Raw genomic sequence first — 5,804 nt, forward strand, 5'->3', positions numbered from 1 at the left:
CCCAACATCAGTGTCTTTTCAAATGAGTCAGCTCTTCACATCAGGTGGCCAAAGTACTGGAGTTTCAGCTTCAACATCAGTCCTACTAATGAACACCCAGGACTGATTTCCTTTAGGATGGATTGGTTGGATCTCCTTGCAGTCCAAGGGACTCTCAAGAATCTTGTCCAACACCACAGTTCAAAAGCATAAATGTTTTGGCGCTCAGCTTTCTTTATAGTCCAACTCTCACATCCATACATCACCACTGAAAAAACCATAGCCTTGACTAGACTGATCTTTGTTGACAAAGGAATGTCTCTGATTTTTAATATGCTGTTTAGGTTGGTCATAACTTTCCTTCCAAGGAGTAAGCATCTTTTAATTTCATGGCTGCAGTCACCATCTGCAGTGATTTTGCAGCCCAGAAAAATAAAGTCAGCCGCTGTTTCCACTGTTTCTCCATTTCCCATGAAGTGATGGGACTGGATGCCATGATCTTAGTTTTCTTAATGTTGAGCTTTAAGCCAACTTTTTACTCTCCTCTTTCTCTTTCATCTAGAGGCTCTTTAGTTCTTCACTTTCTGCCATAAACAGTGTCATCTGCATATCTGAGGTTATCGATATTTCTTCTGGCAATTTTAGGGGCAAATAATACCCCATTGATTATTGTCTAAAAATATAAATAAAATCAGTTTCTAAAATTACCCAGATTTTGAGAAATAGTAATTTCTGACCAAGAAACAATGTTCCAAACATAATAGAGATGAGAGAATGATAAGAGCAGAATGTTAAACTTGAAAAATTTCCAAGGTCTGTAGACTGATATAAAATTTAATATCAGATCAAGTGAGATCACTTTTATAAAAATCAAGTGAGGACTCATGAGATATAATGTGATTAGAAATATAAATGCTATTAAAATTTATAGTAATGTAGTCTTTCATTCACCAAGTATTATTGATAATTAACTCTGTGTCAGCTTTGTCTTTCTGACATGAACAAATGTACAAGAACAGCAAATACAACAGACAAGTTCCTGTCTCATGAACCATAATATTATGGTTGAGGATAAACATAAAATATAACAAATAACTGAAAACAATAGAGATTGTTATTAAGGATATCAAAAACAAACTTGATGCTTTAAACGTGTAAAACAATGAAAACTGAAGAGTGCTTTAGATAGCAATGATTTAGATAATCAAAGATTTGAGAAACCTTTGTTTCAGTTGTAGAAGAGAAAGCATGAAAGTTGTGATATGAGAAATGGTGTTCTATGTTGAAGGGACCAGCAGAAGACTCAGGTAATGAGCTTAGTCATGAGTCAAATGGGGAGACTTTACACATTGACCTGTACTGACTGGTCAGCCTGGATTACAAGGATGATATTTACCTGATTAATTTAAAGATGCATGTGTACCAGTTTGGAATAATTTTCCTACCATTGTTTCTTAATCAAATAATATGTTTGCTATATCTTATGTTTGCTATATCCTATTTATCAATCTCAAGCAAAAATTTGGTAAATAAATATTGCTTATGCTGATTAAATGTTTTACTTTATGGACTATAAACATTTGAGATTTAGTGAATACTATAGGAGAATAAATAGAAGTCGTAGGTCCTTATCAAGTAATTAAGTACATGTAAAGTTTTACTTGGTTGGAATTTTCTGCAGATTAGATTTTAAAATTAAGATATAACTTTTATAAATCCAAGATGTGGCAGGGGAAATTTTAATTCAAGCTGCACTCAGCACGCAGCAGTAGTCTTCCCTTAAGAGTGAAAGTCTGAATTTCACTAATGGACAACATAGTGAACCATGTGGCTTTCAGCATTGGACTACATATCCCCTTATCAGAATAACAACTTGGGTCAAGAAAAATACAGCTATTATAAGTCTGAAAATGCATGTTGTACTATTAGTATTATAAAATGTAAGTCTATATTTATAAAGTCCACACCAAAATCATTGTAAAACAAATTTCTAGGATAGTTTAGAAGAATAGTATGCACATAGTTAAGAATATGATGGTATGAAATGAATACATTCCTGTAAGAGAATAAATATAGCTTATAGGTAGAAATACTGTAAAAAATTATATTTTTGTTCTAAATATCCAAGCAAATTAATGAACATTCAACCCAAAATTCCTCATTTAAAATCTTTGTTTTCCTACTCTTGTGGTTAGTAAAGTTTTCTTATTTTCTTGGAGTCTGGCACATTTAATATTATTTATGTTTTGGTATGGTAATCTATTTTAAACCTACTCTCAATTTTTTTGTTCCCAACTATTGGCCATATGACTAGCACTTCCAGAGTTGTTCACACATCATACCATCTTTGCTTTAATTTGTTTTCTTATATTAAGTAACTATTCTGTGTATTGTTTTAGCTTAAAAGGTAGCAATATCATTATGGTTTAAAAAGCAGTATTGTTTATAATATATAAATGCTGTATCTAAAAAAGCATATTGGAAAATTATGTTATTAAATTTCCCCTAGATATTGCTGTCTGCCAAGCCCATTTCTCCTTGGTTCTGTGTAAAGAATAAAAAAATAGTAAAAATGGATTAAAGAGAATTTTTATTCATTGCATGCTACTTTTTAAAATATATAAATATTTGTGACTATAACTGCCAATAGAAGAATATTGAAAATAATTTGCCTATGTACCCCTGATCTATGTACGTCTCTTCATATAGAAGGACAAATAAGAGAGAGAGGGGACGAGAAAGACAGAAAAAGTGAGAGAGCAAGAGAGGTTGAGACTGATATTATCAACAATAAAAAATAATTCTAAACTACTTTTCTAATTTATTTTTACTAATTTACATCCCAACCATTTAATTATGAGGAAAGCTATTGATACACATCTGCAGCTTTTGATGTTATCAGAACTCTCAGTTCAGATCAGTTGCTCAGGTGTATACGACTGCAACCCCATGGACTGCAGCACACCAGGCCTCCTTGTCTATTACCAGCTCCCAGAGTTTACTCAAACTCATGTCCATCAAGTCAGTGATGCCATTCAACCATCTCATCCTCTGAGGTCCCCTTCTCCTCCTGCCTTCAATCTTTCCCAGCATCAAGGTCTTTTCAAATGAGTCAGCTCTTCGCATCAGGTGGCTAAAGTATTGGAGTTTCAGCTTCAACATCAGTCCTTCCAATGGATATTCAGGACTGATTTCCTTTAGGATGGACTGGTTGGATCTCCTTGCAGTCCAAGGGACTCTCAAGAGTCTTCTCCAAAACCACAGTTCAAAAGCATCAGTTCTTCAGCACTCAGCTTTCTTTGTAGTCCAACTCTCACATCCATACATGACAACTGGAAAAACCATAGTTTTGACTAGATAGACCTTTGTTGACAAAGTAATGTCTCTGCTTTTTAATATGCTCTCTAGGTTGGTCATAACTTTTCTGTATTTTGATCAAATGCTTACAAAATATGGTTTAATTTTGTTTTAAATTTGCCAATATTTCTGTTAGGTTGTCTTTATTAACTGATTTGGAAAAATTTGTGTGTATATGTGTATATATGCTATTCTTGATATTATTCCTTCTGTTTGTTATGTGTATTATAAATATATTAACAGAAATTTTAATTTTTACATATCCAAAATTGACAAAACTTTTTAGAGGTGGTACTTCTGTGTCTAGTTTAAGAAATTATTTCCTCCACATACATCAGAAATATATTTACATTTATTTATCACTGCAATTTTGAAATTTTAAACAAACTTTAAGCACTTGATATCATATATTCTATACAGTATTAATTTGGACACTAATCATAAAAATAGTTATTCATTTTTAATTAAGAAATCACTTTTCATCCTTATGAGAAATTAATAAAGTGGTATTTTAATAACATGACTAGATATTAAAAATATCATATCAAAATACATAGAATGTGGTACAGATAAAGATTTAAGAAAAAAATGGCATTAATTTATTTACATAAGAAAAAATAATGATAATAAATCAAATGATGGTCCATAGATCCTCTGAAGTACCTATGAAAATGTAATTCATAATGCATACCAAAACAAAGTGTGTCAGCACATGCACAGATATACACACACACACACACCTTAGATATATTATATTCAGATTGCAGACACCAAATATCAAGGAGAATCTTACTGCTGCTGCTGCTGCTGCTAAGTCGCTTCAGTCATGTCTGACTCTGTGCGACCCCATAGATGGCAGCCCACCAGGCTCCCCCGTCCCTGGGATTCTCCAGGCAAGAACACTGGAGTGGCTTGTCATTTCCTTCTCCAATGCAGGGAAGTGAAAAGTGAAAGTGAAGTCTCTAAGTCGTATCCAACTCTTCGTGACCCCATGGACTGTAGCCTACCAGGCTCCTCCGTTCATGGGATTTGCCAGGCAAGAGTACTGGAGTGGGTTGCCGTTGCCTTCTCCAAAGGAGAATCTTAAGCCAAAGAAAATAACATGTTACCAAATACATGTTTCATGTTACAAATACAAATGACATGTTACCTTTGACCTCAATGTTTTAAATTATTAATAATTTCCCTCTGTTTTCACTGCCTTATAAATTTATCACCAGTGGTTATAAATTTCAACTTTGTCCTTCTTTGTGATCACTTTTAGTTTGTGTTTTTAAAACTTTAATAGAAGAAATTAAGCCTCAGATTTAAATTTTTTATTGTTTAAACAGTATATTATATAGGAATAAACTTTAATCTATATTTTAGAAATATCTTAATCCATTTAAAATGTTATGTCTTTTTTTTGTTTCTGTATAAAATATTAATTATATTGTATTGTCTGTCATAATGGCTTCCAGGCAAATTTAATGTCACCTCACTTCTGTAAAATGCTTCAGATGATTTTTCTAATATCCACTGTGTAACTGCATCTGAGCATGTTTCTAGATAACATGCCTGATATCATTTTCAGACATAAAATAGTCTATTAAAAAAAAGTATAGTCTGGTTCTTTGTACCAAATCTTTGTAAGGTTCCTTTATTGCCCCAATTGGCAATTATATTTCTGTATATTGACATCTCTTAGATAACTAGTTATCTTTTTCTTCTTATATACATAAGCCTTCTCTATACCTTCTATTGGTATCATTTTTATACACCTTTTCCCATTCAGGATAATTGTCCCCTTTAGTATCCATGCATGACTGTTAAGATGCTTCAGTCGTGTCTGACTCTGTGTGACCCTACGAGCTACAGCCTACCAGGCTCCTCTGTCCATAGGATTCTCCAGGTAAAGTATACTGAAGTGTGTTGCCATATCCTCCTCCAAGGGATCTTCTGGATCCAGGGATTGAACCCGCATTTCCTGCAGCTCTGGCATTGTAAGTGGATTCTTTACTGCTGAGCCCTCTGGAAGCCCTCTCTCTATTCTTTTTTCAGTATAATAAGAACATGCCTTGCTGGGTCCTGAAAAATGACTATGCCTAATTAAATAAATGTATTAGTAGGAAAACTAAACTTTTATAAATCTGTGTAATAGATGCATATTGTCATAGGATGTCAATCAGTTGTGACTGAGCACTCATAAGTTGCTAACAATGAAAACCAAAGATCAAATATACTAATACATTACAGTAAGTAGAAATATTTTCATTAATTCAATTAATTTTGTACTATATTTTTACATTAGTAAATGATACTCATATTAGAAATTTAGGAAATCAATAAAAGATACTATTTCTTAAACCAATATCTCAGTAAATCACTGTTTAAAAATACATGTATGAATATGTATTTTCAGATCAGAGTTATAGTTTTAATTTCAATAAAATTTAATGTGAATAAATGTGAGTTAAGATCGGAAGAGC

This window comes from Bison bison, unplaced genomic scaffold (genome assembly GCF_000754665.1).
Source record: "Bison bison bison isolate TAMUID 2011002044 unplaced genomic scaffold, Bison_UMD1.0 scf7180017864459, whole genome shotgun sequence".
Taxonomy (NCBI): domain Eukaryota; kingdom Metazoa; phylum Chordata; class Mammalia; order Artiodactyla; family Bovidae; genus Bison; species Bison bison.